The sequence below is a fragment of the Anser cygnoides genome, chromosome 10 (genome assembly GCF_040182565.1).
Source record: "Anser cygnoides isolate HZ-2024a breed goose chromosome 10, Taihu_goose_T2T_genome, whole genome shotgun sequence".
Taxonomy (NCBI): Eukaryota; Metazoa; Chordata; class Aves; order Anseriformes; family Anatidae; genus Anser; species Anser cygnoides.
The window spans coordinates 22,404,684-22,423,147 of NC_089882.1; positions in this window are offsets into that span (position 1 = coordinate 22,404,684).

Here is an 18,464-nt window from a genome sequence, read left to right on the forward strand (position 1 = left end):
TAAAATTATTACTTTTTTCATTGAAATGGCATGTGTCCCCTCAACACTCATCTAGAACTTTATTATTATGATTCTTTGGACAGTTTAAAGACATGAGATCACTTCTTGTGGTTTTCTGTGCCTCACACTACCTCTGTTCCTTCTTCAGTGCTAATGCCAGCTTCACATTCCCCCTAACAGTTTAGCTCTAGCTTCTTGGCCTGTGTAGGTTTTGTTTCAGTTGATCAGAGGTTTGGCTAACTTAAATATTTAGGCAGTATATAATAACTGTATCTCAAACAAACACTTATTAGAATGATCACTTGAAGTGTTTGCTGTTGTTAAGAAATAGAGTGCTGGCTTCCATTTTAGCCCCACTTTTTTTTTTTTTTCAATTGCTTCCTCCCTCCTCCCCATGGGATTTGTCTCACCTGGAGGGTGATTTTGCAATACAACGTATTTTGTAGAAATTACTTCTTGAAAAGCTGGAAGTCAAGCATGGATTAAGTACTTTTGTGAGCACAACTAAATGAGAACCTTAAATATGTGTAGAATTATGCTATGTTTATAGCCTAGTGGCAAAACTGAGCCAGTTGGAACTCTGTGTGTATGCGTGTATACATATACACAAATGCACATATCAGTAACAAACACATATATACACACACATACCAGTAACAACCCATGAGAAAAATTGATGGCAGTATCAGTAATGAAGATAGGAGCTGGACCAGTGCCTCCTGAAGTCATTGGGCTTATAAAACGTCATTAAAACACTTAAAATCTGAAGGCTACTGCACTCAAATAGGAGACTTCAAGAGAGTATCACCTCGACTGATTTAAATCACTTTATACTGTTAAGCACTTAATCTAACCTGAGCCTTACTTGTGTTGACTTACATGTATTGTGTCTAGTGAAAGCACCTCAGTTTGGGGCATGCTTCAGCTCGTAACAGAGGTTAGCCACCAAAAAGCACGTGCTCCAAGGCCACAGTACAATTGTCAATGCATATTTTCCTCCACTCCTGTTTCACTTAGGGCAGTGGAATTCAGTGGAAATATTCCAAATATTTAATTACAAAAATTAAAAAAAAAAAAGTTGTAAGCATATTTTAATAGATTTTAAACAATTCTGTCTTTTGAATGATGGCTTCTTCTGGCCTTTCCTGGAGATTGGCTTGGCACATTCACTTAAATTAATCTCTAACAACTTTTGTTAAGTAATAGAATTCATGCAGTAGCTTGTAGAGATGTGTGTTTAAACATTACATTTTCTCTACAATTGATGGCTTGAGGAAGACTTATTAAGGCTGTGGTCCAATAGTTGGTGGATCCTCAGCTGCTTCCACAGTGTAAGGAGTGGAAAAAGAAATACAGAACAGCTAATTGAAACAATGAATTTTCTGGTCCTTAAAGTGGTAAAAATAACAACAGGTATATGGATCTTGCTGTCTATTGGCTCCTAAAAAACATCTGTAACTTGAGATACCACCATGTGTGTGCTGAACTCTAAGCATGTAAATTGACCTTATTTCAAACTGGGAAATAAGAGTTCCTTTTCGTTCTATAACAGTGAGCCTTGCTGTGTGGCTTTTCCCTAAACTTCTGGCCTTGTCATCTGGTGCAATTATCTGCTGCATATTCTTCTGCAATTATTCTTCTGCATTTCTTACTCAGACCTTGATACCTATTATTCCTCCGTAGTCATCTTCACTGATGATATTCTGAAGTGGACAGCAGTTTGGGATTAGAAAAATATACTTTTCTAATTCGATTACTAGCTAATGAGGGTAGAGATTGTCTTCCATGCTGTTTGTACAGCACTGACTCAGCATGGTGCTCTCATGTGACTCCTCTAGGCAGTAGTGTGGTACACCCAGGTACACCTTGCTGCCCCAGGATCTAGAATGACAGAATCATTAAGGTTGTAAAAGACCTTCAAGATCATCTGGTCCAACCATCACCCTACTACCAATGTCACCCACTAAACCATGTCCCTAAGCACCACGTCCAACCTCTCCTTAAACACCCCCAGGGACGGTGACTCCACCACCTCCCTGGGCAACCCATCCCAGTGCCTGACTGCCCTTTCTGAGAAGAAATGTCTCCGAATTTCCAACCTGAACCTCCCGTGGTGCAACTTGAGGCCATTCCCTCTGGTCCTATCACTAGTTACCTGCGAGAAGAGGCCGCCACCCAGCTCCCCATACCTTCCTTTCAGGCAGTTGTAGAGAGCAATCTAGCTGCGGCCTGTGTTCTCATTACCCACTTGGATAGTTTATTAAACTTCTGTTAGAGCACAGACTCTTTCTGTTTGCCTGGCTAATTGTTAGAGCAAAATGCTGATCTTAATATGCACAAATTACCACAAAGGCTTAATTTTGAAATTTCCCAAACGAATAAAAGCATAGTCTTCCTTAATAATATCAAGGTTACCTTTATTTTTGTATATTTATTTATGAAAGATAATATTTTAACATTGTTAGTTACATCTAATACATCTAATCTTTCAGTGGTAGAACATCCGTCTAAGGTGACAAAGCTGCAAACAGTTCAGGCTTGCTGAAATTTATGTACATTTAAAATACTCAATACATCTAGGGCTTATGAGACCTACTTTCCGTTAAGCTAGCTTGTACTTCTTGTATTTCAGCATGCCATCTCAGGTGTTTTTTCCCAAGAAACCTTTGTTCCAGATCATCTGACTGTTTCAGGAGCAGTTGGACAAGAAGAAAAACACGACAGCCAATTAAAAAACATTTTTTTTCCTCTGGTATCATTAATCAAATGCACAAGCAGCCCAGGCACTGACACCTGGCAGGGTTAATGTTTAAGACCTATGGCAATTACAGCTCCCCTGAAAATCGCTTGGCCAGCAAGTCACATAAAAGCCTGTGATTATGAAGGAAATGGGAATTAGCAGAAAAATTTAGGGAAACTAGTTGAAATACATTGGTAGCAAAGAAGGCAGAGAAAAATCTGACTGATTGGAGCTCCCCTGGGGAGAAGAAACAGGGTCTAGGGTCACTCCTTCACTAAATTAGTAGTGTCTGTCATTTGAAACCAAAATAAAGCAGGAACAGAAGTAAAAGATTTTCTGTGGAGAAACTGGACTCCGTTCTCTTGCACCTACATCTTAAGGAGGCCAAGTGCAATTAGCATGTTGATTTTTACTGATCCGAATTCAGCCATAATTCTTTACCCTAAAATATCTATTCCTTAGTAAGGAACATGCTGCACAGGGAATTTGACACACTATTTTTTGCAATGAATAATTCAAAGATTGTATGCAAGCATTGCTTCCATTAGCTGCTTGTCTGTAGCATCCTCTGTTATGCATCTCTGCACTCCGCAAAAGTTGCTCAACTAGAGTAAACACAACTTTAATGAAAACTAAGCCTCTTGCAGTTAGAGCACACGGTAGTGCATATGTCTTCTCTAGCTGAAGAGCATTAGCTGAATGCTTTATGTGCCAGACGCAATTGTGCCTTATGAAAAAATCTGGTAAGTAAACAGTAGTTTGAATGAGGAGTGATGACTATTTGGAGCCAATTTCTTAATATCATTTGTTAACAGATCATTAGCTTGGAGCTACTGAAAAATATATTGATACCAAGCATGGTGGTATAACCTTAGTTTTCTGAGTTTAATTCATGTTAGGAAAATATAGGAGATAGTGAGTGGCCTTGGTTCCTGCTTGGACAAAGATCTCTTCTACTTGAAAGTAGTTCTCTGCTATGGCAGTTTGTTTGCTGCATCTGTGAAACTGGTAATTTGTTGTGTGCTCTATTACAAACACTTTGCTGTCTCACAGAGCTGCAAAGTATATTAGGCCTCTGATTAACTTTATGTTAATTGAAAGAGTGACATACTTTGAAGAACAAGTAATTTCAGATTGTGGGGCTAATTCAGTAGTGATGCAGAAAACAATTGAAATTACTAAGAAATGAGAAATTAAAATACTGGAAGAAGTTCTGTAGCTGTAGCAAATTACTGCAAAAATTCTGGAGTTTGGATTCAAACCACTATCGTGCAGCTTCAATGCTGCAGGATAGAAACTCACTTAATGTAGCACAAACATCAGAAGAGCAGAAATTACCAAAAAACTCAAAATGCAATCCAGGTATTTGAATGGTGTGTTGATCATCTAAGCATCTATGAGGCAAGAAAGTAAAGTAAATTTAAAGTTGTTTTGGACTCTCTTTTTCATTCTTCAATAGTTGTTTTTCATCACCTGTGTTTCATGAACAGCAACTACTTCATAGCTTGAATGGTGTTTTACTGTAACAATGCCAATGTGGAAAGCTGTGGCCATTGTCATTTATTTCTAGTCAAAAATCTTTGTTTTACCAATAAATAAATAACCTACCTATACATTAAGTTATCATTTATTACTCATTTATAAAGGTTGATGATTAGTCTTTTTCTAAGGTATCTACAAATCAATCTTTGCAGAGTACAAGGTAATAATTATAATACTTGTTAACTTTCTGTAATACCATCCATCAATGGGCTTATAATTTACAGCATGCTAGAGGTGGATAAGCATAACTTTTATTTTTTTCCTTATAAATTGTTGGCAGACCACCTACAATATTGCTTTTGTCATTTTTCTTCTTATTGCTGTGTCTGCAGACTCAAAAACTTTGAAGTCAGTCTGGTATCTTTTTTAATTACTAATAATTAGACTTTTATCTCCAGGTTTGGTTAATACTTTGGTGGCTGAAATGGAGTATTCTGTCAGTTGCTGTCAATGAGTAATACAAAATTTTATAATTGTGGCAAAACTGTTTCATTAGAGGGCACCTCTTTTACGTTAGCATTTCCCAATATAAAAGTCTACTTTAAAAGTCTACTTTTAAAAGTCTACCATTTGTAGTAAATGAAATAGAACCTACTTTGTTGCATTGTACGTTTAATTTTCCTAAAGTTCAGAAGCAGTAGGATAGTGGAATAGGGGGCATTACTGATAGATGCATATGGGTGGAAAATCCCTATAGATAAGAGTGATTGCAGAGGACAGTTTTGTTTTCATGGTCTCTCACTGCTCTGCACAGTGAGAATCAGAGGAGAATCTTTATAGCATCACTACAAGCTCCCAGTTCTGCAAAACTTGCAGTTCATACTCAACATTGTTTTCTTTGAGGTAAGTGGACTTGCTCACTAAAGATAAGCATGTTCTTTATAGCCACATAAGTTACTTGATCAGAGGGAGAAAAATTGTATAATTTCATATAGTGAAATGGTAGAGGCAGTAAGAAGAAGTATTTCTGTGGTTTTAAACATTCCCATGAAATGAATACTGCTTTCTAAACAAAGAATAGTAAAGTGAGAGGGAAATGAGGAGCAAGGTATGCATGCATATATGTGATACGTTTTGTAGGATTTTGAGTGAAGAAGGACACACTGACAGCATTCAAACTCGGAAGGAAAGAGTCCCCATGAGGTGGGGAACTGAAGAAGGAATGGACATTTCAGCAACTGAAGCAATCAAGGGAGGAAAAGGTAAAGTTACTGAGAAATGTGTCTGGGAAACTACAGTGATATAAGGGGGTTTTCTGGCTTTTTGAAATAGTTAATAGATTTAAAAGACTGCTATGAGCAAAGCCCCGGTAATGCAATTGGTACTGAAATCCTAATGTCACAACTGGAGAAATACATGGATGTTTATATACTAAGAAAATATATAGCATTATGTAAAATATGAATCAATATACAAAAGACACTTGAATTAACCCTGAACTGGCTATTTTCTTGCATATTTAAAACATCTGGTATAGAACAATGCCATACTCTGCAATTTGTGTATCTTAAAATGTGGACTGTTTTTCACATTTCGGTTTAATATCTTTCCAGTAATTCAGTTCATTCTGGAAAGGGGATGGTTGTGTTTTTTTGTTTTGTTTTTCCTTTTTATACAAATGGTAAAATTACATGTATAGACTTAGATAGTAGGTAAAATATTGACAAAATGTAGTAAAAGTAAACTCATTTAGGATCTTTCTTTTTCTTAGTCTTTCATGTTTAAATAGATATTTCAGTACTAATGTGTTAACTGATTTCATGCATTACTTTATTTTACTAGACAGGATATATGTAACATAGTAATAATAACCATGAAAGAAAAATAACATCTTTGTTATTAACTAAATTGAGGCCTCCATGATTCAGTATTAACTATTGCTTCCAGTATTGCTTTTATTTCTATGATATTTCTTCTCATATCTTTGTTTGCTTTTCAAATGCATTGTTGAGCTTTATGTTGATATCTATTCCAGATGTTTTCAAGTTCCGCTAATTTGTTTTCCATGTGATACCTACTTACAAAACCATTTCACTTGTAGTTATTGCAATTGTATCTGCGAGCTGCATTCCCTTTTGGATGTAACATTTTTCTTCCATCAGGATAGGTTTTCCCACTGCTTCTGCTATTTAATTCTGTATTTCCATTGTAGTGTCCAGGTGCATTTAGAGTCTGGCTCATGTGCCTAAGAGTTTACAGGTTGAGATTTGGAACTTGGAAGCAGGCTGGTACTTTAGTCCATACAAATAGTTTGTTGATTTTAGCAAACTAATTCAAAATTATATCTCACTTTTAGAAACAGTATAACAAAGGATTTGGTTCTGGTAATCATGCCTAATCTCACCCATAACGCATCAATGAACTTTGGTATTGGTTTAAATTCTATATGCTGTTAATAAGATTTATATATGCTCTTACACATTACTGTAGTGTACCCATAGTATTGCATGTGGTTATACAAAATAAATGACCCTTTTCTGATAGATCATGAAAAGAATAGTATTGCAATAAGTGTCAAGATCCATGCACTTCTATATACTTCTGTATAACATCCAAACCTGGATCTGAAATTCAGTTTTACTCTGGTGGAGCTTCTTCAGTGTCCATTAACACATTTTTATAGCTTTCCTGGTGTATATGTAGCTATTTGAAGTTTCTTAGTTTTCTTCTTTTTGACCTATTATTGCTTTGGACTTTGTTTTTCTTCCTTAGTATGCTTCTTTGTTATTACAGCTTCAGGTTCTAGAAATGTCATTTAAGCATCAGTGTGTTCCAACTGTTCTTTGCTATTCTGGCATCTTGAAAAAAGTGTTTTAAATTAAGAGGTCTAAATTAGGCACTTGGCCATGTATTGAGTAGCCTAACATTCAGAAGTGCAGAGCATGTACAGCTCTGGAAATTGGGCAGCAGAGACTAGAACAGGTAGGCATGTCTAGCTGAACATGGACGTTTTCCAAAGAGATAAACAGTAACTTAGCTGAATGTCTTTTCCTGAAAAACTTGGTACAGTTTGGTACAGATAATATGAGATCTTGCAATTCCTAGGGCTCATTGCTCAGTTCTGTGTAATGCTGCCTCTGCTTGCTGAGGCAACCAGTACAGGTTTTACGGTGCACTTAATAAACGAAGCCAGACCAACTGGAGTAAATGGTTTAACAAAAAGCCTTGTGATGGGAGTGAACAAAAATATGCTAAGCTCTGTAAGATTAGGAGTTCCTGGTGTTATTCATCATCTACTGATAAATTATATTGTTTGCTAATTCTATTAATTCTTAATCTGCATATATATATTTTTTATAGCAAAAATAACAATGACATTGTGAGCTGAGGTAGGTTTGGTTCATTCTTTACATAATTGGGGCCCTTCTAGTTTGAAAGTGACGGTTATTATATTCAGTACTAATACATATCTCTTCAGCTTGCTTTAATCTGTTTAGCACTGAGACAGCCCATAAGATTATTCTTTCAAGAAAATCTGCACTGCTACTTAAAACTTTTCCTACCAGTTTCTGGTGAAAAGAATTGGGGAACTACACGTGGCATACAGGCTGTAATAATTTCTTGTTTTCCAGGTATGGTAATGATGACTAACGAGATTTTTAATGCTCTCTAGTATTGTCTTTTAGAAAAACCATTCTACTTAGTAATTTTCTTGATAGGATTGGCTTAGTTATTTTTGCCCTTTTAGTAAGCAGAGGACTTGGTCCATATGGGCCTTGTTAATAGGTGACAGACAAGGTTGGGGGGATTAGAGTGATAGTTACAGGAAATGATTAAACAGTTGGTTTCTGTAATGTTACAAGTGTACATGTTTTCTAGTGTGAGACAGGATTTTAAAAAATTCTGTTTAAAAGTTTTGTCTTTGTAGTCATTTCTGTAGAAAGTCAAATTAGTAATGCCAATTGTTTTTTGAGTTACTATGTATGATACGTAGAAAATTCTGATACTTCTAAATGTGACATCTTTAACGTTCCTGCTATAAGATTCAGGAATTTTAACAGCAATAAACTCTTGATTGTGAAAATTAGGGAAGGAGGCTCTCAAGATCCAGTCCCCTCTTATTTTCTTTCTAGCCACACAACAGATAAAACAAAATGTTTCTGGTTTTCAGATGGAGTAGTGCAATAAAGAATGTATCAAATTAAAAAAGAAAATATGAGGAAAAAAATGTAAAAATCTGAGAAGTGGAAACTCTAGTGAGGAGAAAGAATGGAGAGGAAATAATTTGTTGGACTTTTAAGTGCGTATTGTGACATTTTACATCCTTTATTATGTTAGAATACAGCAAAAATGCCATATGTGAGTCATGAAAACAGATAGCTGTGGATGTAGTTGATGTTGGATTTAGTAATAAAGTGCTTGGTCCAGGTGAGTTCTCAGTCCTTGAGAACCGTGAAGAGCCAGACCAGTTTGTAAGCCTGGCTTTTGTTAGCTGGTCCAGTCTCATTTTTTTTCTATCAATTTTAAAGAGGATTGTGTGAGTGTGTAGGTGAAAATTAATGCGATGAGATTTTACAAACTTCTTTTTCGAACCACTGTGGATATTACCCTCAGCATTCATGGAAAAATGAGAAATATACTTGTAAAGTTCTAGCAGTCGTGGCTAGCTTAATGCCAGCATCATACTCCAAACCTGCAGTAGCTCTGCAAATACCCTGCTCAGTCTCCAGTCTATCACACCCAGTTGCCTTTATTAGGGTCTTGTGAGGAAGGACCTAGGGGAGTTAGTAATGCTGGTTTAAGAATGTCAGAAATCATAAAACTTCCTGTTTCACCTCCCTTGTGCATGTCCTAGTCTCTTATGTACTTAGAGCATGTATTAGGATGGTAATGCAGGCAATGAATTAGAAAAAGGCCAAGTTGCTAATGTGAAAATTGGTCTCAAAGATAAAATTCTGTCAGAGAAACACATTCAATAATTAAATGGAAAAGGCATCAGTTTTCTTGGCAAAACTCAGTTTCTGGTTGCTGTGATCTCTGCTAAAGAAAACTTTTCTATAATTACAGGTTAAGGCAGTATAGAATGTAAATAACAGAAATAAAGCTACCTCTTTTTTATAGGTTTGAACTCCGTTGGGTCCTGTTATCTGGTACATAAAGTAATCCTAAATCTTAAAAGTAATCCTAAATCCTAAACTTCTTCTTCAGGAAATGAATATAGTTAGGTAATATAAAATTTTATTTTAAGTGAAGGTTGTTTTTTTAACAGCATGGTATTAATATTCAGTTGTATATACATCTTTGAATGACATTTTATATGTAATTTCTTTCTAAAACAGTAAATGAAACAGCAAATAACTACAAATAAAACTAACAGCTGAAAAACAAACGAAGTTCATGATAGATATATTAAATTTAATGAACTCCCTCTTGAGTTGGACTCGATGAATGAGTTGGACCCTTGATGAGTGGGTCCCTTCCAACCCCGGATGTTCTGTGATTCTCTGTGGAAACTCCTTTAGGAAGGTTTTCAGAAATAAAATCTTTTGTTACTTATTTTTTTAAACATTGTGCTTTATGTCACTGTTCAGTATGAATACCATCTGTATTTTAGAAAGGTTTATTTGAAGAAAAAATATTTTTAAAGAGCTCTTTATATCTGTTTTGTGTCTTTATATTCTCCTTCAATACTATTCTTATGAATGACCTATTGCAATTACTGGGTTATTCTACATAACACACAATCCTTAGAGAACTATCGAATATACAGTATAGCTGGCAGGGATGAGCTGCTGCACCTACACAGATCTCCTGTGACAGCAGTGGGGCTCTGCACTGGAGAATCTATTCACCTAGCTATTGTTAACTCAGGACTCTGCCTGAAAATACTTTTTCGATATGGTAAATTCATGAAAACCTGGTATGCTGTTTGGAAATGTTATTTATGTACCTTGTGCTTCACAAAATGCCCTGTAATTGTTTGATAGTTATATTAGCTTTCTTGGTAGCTCTTTTGTATTTGCATACGCCAGAAATCTTGAAATTACTAAACTGAATGTGGTTATGCCACAAGGAGATACTTGTGCCTGCCTCTCTTCATATTTAGGTTCAGGAACTAAAAAATCTATTGAAATAGCTCAAGGTTAGCTTGGAAGGCTTTGTGGATTTGCTGTAGTTTAGAACAAAAATTATTGTAATAAAACATTGATAGTATCCATTTTTAGTAAAATTAATTCTGTTATCCAGCACAGATTTATGCAGATGCTTGCTTTTAAGATTGTTAACATGCTGAAACTTAAGTTCGTTGATTATGGCTTTCTTCACACATACATAAAATATCAAGTGCTCTGAACTTTTTTCAAGTAGAAAAAATAACCTTAATATAAGGTCAAACCTGTATTTCATTGCAAAAGTAACCTGTATTACTTAACTTTTTTAGTTGAGTAATGATATTTTTCTTATATGTTAGTAATTGTACAGTATTTATAGAAAAAATAAGATACCCAATACCAATCAGTTTTTGTGACTACTAAAGAAAACATTTCATTTCAAGGATTGCAAAACATTCATAAATGGGCTGGACATAGTCACAAATTGCTTTTCAGTTGTGATCAACCTTTCCTAATGAATTTGGACTTCCTAAAATTTCCCAAATTGAATTTGTATGCATAATGTTTCTATGAACTTCTCAAATGCTCACAAATAATTGCCCTTGACATTGGATCCTTTGAAAAAGGATTGTATTACTTTTTAGAAAAAAATTGGCTTGAACTATGCAAACTTATTGATGAAATAAGTAATGGTCCTATGGAAGATTATGTTTCTTAAGAATCTTGGCCTTTTCATATTCAAACTTGTGATGTAGGTTTTCACTTTCTGTAGGTCTCTGCAGCTAGCACTTGTGAAATTACTGATATATTTTTAATTTGGAGAAGTTTATAAATCATAAAGAATGTTCTTATCCGTACATTTCAGATTCTTTAGAATATGCTACTATTAGGTGTGTTGTATTTTATGGAACTACGCAGAGTAAGTCATTATCAGGCTTTTCTCTCTTTTACAGACTAGGTGACCTGCTTCATGTTTACCTTACTGCTTTCAAAAATATATCCTTGTGTACAGTGGCATTTCAGATTATTCTGCTCTGGGTCCCTCCTTTTTGTAACTTTTCATGTGAATAAAATGAAAAGCAGCAAAATGGCAGAATGGGATAAAAATGCCCTCTGTTACTGTGCCATCTTTTAGGAGAGTATAGTATGGTAGTGGAAGATTTGAGAAGGCTCTCTTTCTTACTGGCCACCAGTTAGGCACTCTGTGTTCTGCACTGGTCTGGAAACTGTCTGTGAGGCATATTCCTCTAATAGATTGGCTTAAAATATACTAGATTAAGTGTTAAATAAGTTGGTACTAAATCCTTGCTGTATATTTGCCATACTGAAGACTGTATCCTCGTCTCTGGGGATTAACAAATTTAGTGGCTTAAGCTAAAGACATTTTGTAAATACACCCCATAAATTACATATGGGCTTTTGAGAATAATCCAAACTGCACTGTGGGATACACATCCAGGCTACAAAGTAAGTCAGGGATGGCCAACATGTGGCTTTTCCATTGCCTGTGGGTCTGAAGAATGCTCTCAGGTATGTGTCTGAGGCCGGGGCTCTGTCAACCTGTGGTCATTTGCGCTGCATTGGTCCGGGGGCTGCTGCCTATGGAAAACCATAGGTTGTGGGGAGAATTGGAGCAGTATGGGCTGACGGAGCCAGTGTTGCTGGTCCTGCTGAAACCTGTTTGGGGCCTGCTATGGGGCCACTGTCATTGTCTGACTGCTGGTTGAGAGGAGCCCTGCACTCAGCATGCAGGAACGCGTGGTACAAGCCACGTGTGCCTCAGCTACTTCTTGGTGTGAACCTAGTGAGGCCAAGAAGCCATTCTAAATTCTCATTTTTTCTGATTTTAAGTCCTTACAGCTTTCTTTTTACTGCCTTACCGTAGCAAAGGTAAAATCTTTTCTCCCTTATCATTAATCCTGAGTGTGCATTTCTTCATATGGAGGACCCTGATTCTCTACTGCTAACAGCTTGGTATTTCTTTTCTGTGCTTAGTTGCACCATCAACCATTGTACACAGCCAAGTACACTTGGGAATCAAAAAACAATTTTTAATGTTAACTTGGGAAAGCCTGCACTAGTGAAGAAGCATGTTGTTTTTTTCCCTCTCCTTTCTAATATAACGAAATTCAAATTAATGCTCTTGACTTACTATTATGTTGGCATAACTTACATCATGGATAAATCTCATATTTCTTTCAGTGTTGTGATCTGATATACATTGCCACATGCATGTGCTACATATTATGAATAAAGCTTTAAAAAAGCCTCCATTTATAACTGTTTATGTTATGTGATTGAGTTCTTGTAGAGAGAAAATTTGCCAGGACTAAAGGTTATTACTGGCTGTTCTGCAACTAATATTGCGTAGAACTAAGGCAATTAGTCTTGACAAAATATGAGCTGCTTAAAAACATGTGCTTTTGAAAGTTGGGCTTGTAATGGAACTTGATTTAATATATGCTACTGACATGAAGATTTTAATTAGAAGAAATAGAAATAAATAGCTGCTCTAATAAAATGGGAAGTGAAGAGAGATTGTTCTGCAGGTAACCAGAGTACAGTTCGTTTTGTAGAGGAATGGAGTATAGAACTCTGAGGGGATGGGATGGATGATAGCAAATGGATGTATTCTGAAATGTACAATGATTAACACAATATTGTGACTAAAAAAAAAAAAAAGTGTTTTGTCTTTGTACCTTTCCCTCAGAGGACCCCAGAAATGTTTTTCAGTGGATTACCTTTATTATGTACAGCAAACCCTAGAGGTTTTGGCCATGAATGGATGCCATGAATCAAAAAGTACCAATTTCCATGCTTTATGACATGGTTTTCAAAAAGATGGTGAAAAAGTGCTACGGAATTGTCCAGAAGATCATCGTCCTTCAAGTGAGCCTTAACTCAGATCTTTTAGCTTACAGCATCTCTATCTAAAATACAGATGTGTGAATACCTTACTCTTTTAATTTCTCTCACAAGACCCCAAAACGTGGGGCTGAATTGAATCATTCTGAGTCACTATAAAATGAAATTGTTTTTTCACTGAATTGAAAAACAAAACAAACAAAAATGACACAGACCAAACCAGCACCAGCAACAAAAACTTAAACCAAACCAGAATGATTAGTACAAAAAATAACATGTTTAATCAGATTAAGTTTACATTTTTATTTTTAATTTTAGATCAAACAAGCTTAGTCCTTGTACAATTCTTGTGTCTGGTTCAAGTTTTGGAAGAGGAGTCTCTGCCAACTCCATTGACACAAGCAGGGGGCTATTCCCTCATTAAGGTGTTCCATAATGGTGTTGGTATTTTTTAAATTGCGTTTCACCAATGCTATTGTTTCATTTGATTCTCTCAGTCCTGCAAGAATTCCCTTGGATTTAATTTTTAATCATCAGTCACTGATAAACTGGGATAGATTGGCTATTTATAAGTCTCTATTTTTCTATGCTGTGAATAAACTTAACGTCGTCTTAGAAATAAATATTAGGCTTAGTGCCTCTCGTTCTACATTCTCCATTAGCTCGTACGTTAGCAGTATTTCAAACAGCTAGATTAAATACAATTGTAATATAGTTGTATATTGTACAGTGTTTTAAATCAAATATTATTTTCTGAGAAAGATTTAGCTTAAAATTAACCATCACTTGGGTAAGCAAAATACATGTACAAAAGGCTACTTAGTTGGAAGAGGCATGCATGTGTGCTCTCAAGCTTAACTCCTCTTGCCGCAACTGGTTTCTGCAGATAGCACGTTCATTCAGATAGTTTCATTCAAGGTGTTATGACAGCTGTATTCTTGTTGCTGGGTTTTGCAGTAGTCTGCATAAATAGGACTTTAGGCAAGCAACTTCACAGGATGCTTGTTCATGGCAAGACGTTAGTAGTGATGAGGCAGGGCGTCTTCCCACTGGCTCCAGCTGCAGTCCTGCTCTCAGCCAGATGCTTTGACTGAGCGTTTTGTATGTTACCCCTGGGATGGTTGCCTGGTTCCTCCTCCTAAGAAACTGAGCTATGTCTGTGTGCCTGGTGAAGAAGTGAAATACCCAACAAGGAGCAAGAGCTGTGGTCCTTCTCCTTATCCAGTCTGGCTTTTTAACGTTTTCCTTCCAAGCAGGTTGTTTTGGAGAGCACTGCAGGTTGTCTCAGAGGTGTGGTGCAGTGCGATGTCCTTTGGTGCATTCAGGACATTACCAAAGTTGTTGAGGCAAGTGAATGTTTAGCAGAAGAATCTGGCTGATATGTCAGCTCTATCAGTTCTGGACAAACAAGCCTTTATATCCTCCTTTCGGTCCTTACCAGGCAAGTTCAAAGCTACTCTGGACATGGAGGAAACAGGATGCTCCTCCAGTAGTTGTTTTAATGTGGTGGAAAAGGAAAGAAAAGAGCTGCATTCAGCTTTGCATCCAGAAACTCTCCTTAAAAAGGTATTTTGACTCCTGATTTGACTAACTTGATCTCTGGAGCATTTAAGACCACATTGCTTTAAGTCTGTACAAAGCAATGTTGTTCCCCTTTCATTTCTGTGTTTAGGTTTATTGCAAGAACTAACTACTTACCTATGTAGAAGTTTATTAATTTATTTACCAGAATTTTGTATGGAAGTGTTATTTTAATGTATGTAGTGAGAAACAGTACCATAACTGATCACTCTTGTCTCAGAAAAACAACTCTTACTTGTAAGGCCGTAAAGAAAAAAATTGTGAAAGGCTGACTTTTTTTCTATTCAGATTTGAGGCCTTACTGGAAAAATTCTATTCAATTTAATGGTACAAGACTAGACTAATAGTGTTAATAAAGCTATATGTGCATATAGTAATACATACTTTAATACGTACTCAACTAGACAGGAAAGCAATGTACTGAGAACAACTAAAAATGCATGTAGCACCAATTAAAACTTAGGAGTGGCAGAAGTCTTAAAAGTAACATAGTAAGAGAAACCATATAATATCCAAGTGATTCTTGTAGAAGCTCCTCAAAATTTTCTGTTAATATGCATTTGGGGATTTTTGTATTTCAGTGTTCTCTATCAAGTATAGCAATTTAGAGTGGGAAAAAAAAGTATGCTGTTAAATGATATTGCTATGAGGTGTTTCTAGGAAGAACTTTATTTACAATGCCTGTCACAATTGCCAGTGAAGATCACCCATATAATCACACACACACACACACAAACCACAAGTTTACTGAATGCATTTTAAAGTGTTTGACAGTTTGAAGACAGAAAATAACATGAATTACTTCACATGAGGAAGGCTATAGAAGGTTCAAGTTTTTTCTAATTTAGAGTTCTAGTGAAGCATAAAGAGTATAATTATTTTTATTTTGCTGCATTTTCTAAACTGCATAATACAGTCATTCTTCTAGATCTTAAAGTTGTCATTTTACAGTACAGTTCAGGACTGCAGTGGTAACATATTTTCCAAAGGTCAGTTTTCCAATTATAATCCAAAATTCGACGTTAATATTTTTTCTTATAGCCATGTTGTAACCGCATTCTGTTAATTTCATAAAGATACCATTTAGCTGAGGTAGGTGGTATTCTGGGCATAGGAACAGTCACCTAATGTCAACAGTAAGCAGTAACTGTAACTACTGACTTCCCATCATTTGCAAAAAAATATTTTCCCAAAAATTATAGCATGTAGAACTAGACAGCATCCAAGTCTCTCACTAGGAAATCACAGAGATTTTCTTATTGCTTTATATATTGCAGATTATTTTTAAGTCTCATCAGAGTTTGCTGGCTACCTTATGTGCACATCAGTTAATATCTGATATAAACTTGTTTTCCAAGTCCTAAGCATTTCAGCTAGTAACAACTGTTTAGTATTTTTGTCTGTTTGCTTTAGATACTCCTTAATGAAAACACACTTTCAGATAGATTCAAAGTAGCTAATGTAAATATTAGAATTGGAATAAAGGATAATATTTTACTTCTTTCTTAGTGATTTTTTTTAATTATTGTATTTTCTTTACATTGTTTGCAGTAAACTCATTATTTAAAAACTGGCATATTTAAATATAAGCTTCCATGCTAAATGCTCAGAAACCCTAAGATGCAATCTCAGCTGCCACAGAGAATTCCATAACTGGCTTTTGACGTGTGAGCTCAAAGATGCTGCTCTTTCACGCTCTCCTAAAGTCAGTGTGCACAAACTGCACACGGGTTGGCAACATTTTGTTCTGTGATAAAGCAGGCAAACGTAGTTGAGATCTTTGTAGACTAGACAACATGGCAACAACTTATTTCATATTTGCCAAATACTACTTTACTGATTCTTATTTTAAATACGTAGCTAAATTAAGGTTTGAATTGCTCCAAGATTAATTAATATATTAATTCCCCTGTTATTTTCTAATCTGTGTAGACAATCTAAAATTTTATAATAAGCTTTTCAGCATTATGTGACGCAACTCCTGCTCAATAAATGTTTGTTGAGTTCTAAATTGAGCTAGCAAGTGGCATGTGCACTGTCAAACGGGTAATTATATGATGTCCAGTGCACTCGTTCAGAGCCAGATCCAGTAAACAACTTAAGAAAACTCAGTTACTGAAACGAGCAAAATTCCCCTCAATAAATGGTGAAAGACTGCTTCTCTTCCCATTCTGAAGCCATGGACACAACAATTTACCATTTCATTAATGCTTATGTAGAACATACCGGTTACGGTTTTATATTAACAAAATATGTGTCAAGTTTCTGTCCCTGTAAACAAGCAGGTAGTTTCTGATTGAGTTGCTCAAACATATTTCAGCCAAAAGCTTCACTTTTTTGCAAGTTTTTTATTTTTATTTTTTTGTAATTAAATTCCAACACCCAAATATTTGCAGAAACAAATATTTAGGGGGAAAGGAGGCAGGTGAGGGTAGCCGGCAACATCTAACTGAAGTGGATAGCATCCTGCTATATTTATCCAGTTCTTGGTTACCCGAAGATAAGCAATCCTACCATCGTTTGTGTTAATAACTGACAAAAATCACAGGAGAGCTTTTAATAATTTGACTTATTTTTCCAGGTTTTGAACCACTCTAAATGATATTGTAGAGAAAGAATGATGAATGGGGAAGGGTGGAGAAAGCCTTAGGAATTTTGCCTTTTTGGTCATTTGCCTTTTTGTTATTGTAAATGTACCAGTAGAGATCCTGAAGTCTCTTAGCAGAAGGCTGCAGGAGAATTTGTGTGCACTCATTCTGCAGGAAAGACAGATGTCTCGTTGGTCCCTTCATGCTCCTTGTTTAAGAGCAGAATTTTCAAAAATGAAATATTTTAAAAGAGTTCCTTGTCATACTTTTGCTTCACTTTTACATCGTTTCTTTTAATATTTTAATTAAGTACCTGAGTTAGGAGAGGAGGAATTACTTTCTGAAAAATCCATCTGATAATTCAAATGTATTTAGTGTCTGATAAGGAAAAACATAAATAAATAAAATTTTGTCCAGTTATCCAGTATTTAAGTTAGGCACTGAGATTTATGTAATACATATATAACATATGTATAGTATATATTATATAATACATATAAAAAATATATTTCCAATAGGTATATAATCTAGTATTTTTATGAAAAATAATATTTTAATACATACTCTATGACTGTTTCTTGAAATACTTCTTAATGAAAAATGACTGTTCCCTCTTTCATTGTTATATCTTGTATCAATTAGGAGTTATAAAGACTGCATGGAAAATGTGGCAAAAAAAAAGAAATTTACTCCAGTGAAAGCCCAAGCTTATTGAAATAAATGAAAAGCCTCCAAGTGAAAACAGTGGAGTCAGAGCTTCGTCTTTTGATTATTTATTATTTTTTTAATTTATCTTTTTAAATTCTGAAAAAGTTGAACATTTCAGGTTCTAAAACATTTCCAAAATCTGAAAGCAGGCAGAATCTTACAAAAAGCAAAGCTGCTTCTGCATTTCACCAATAAAGGGATAATTTATGATCTTGCTAATTAATAGCACAGAGATTCATGGTGAAACGGATGTTGTGCATGAGTTTAATGCCCCTCCAAGATCTATTCGTAGAGCAGGCAAGCAGTAATGTTTTTCCACATACTGCTATCGGCACACCTCAGTGCTAACCTGCGACATTCCAGCTATTTCAGCTCTGGTCTTCTGGGCAA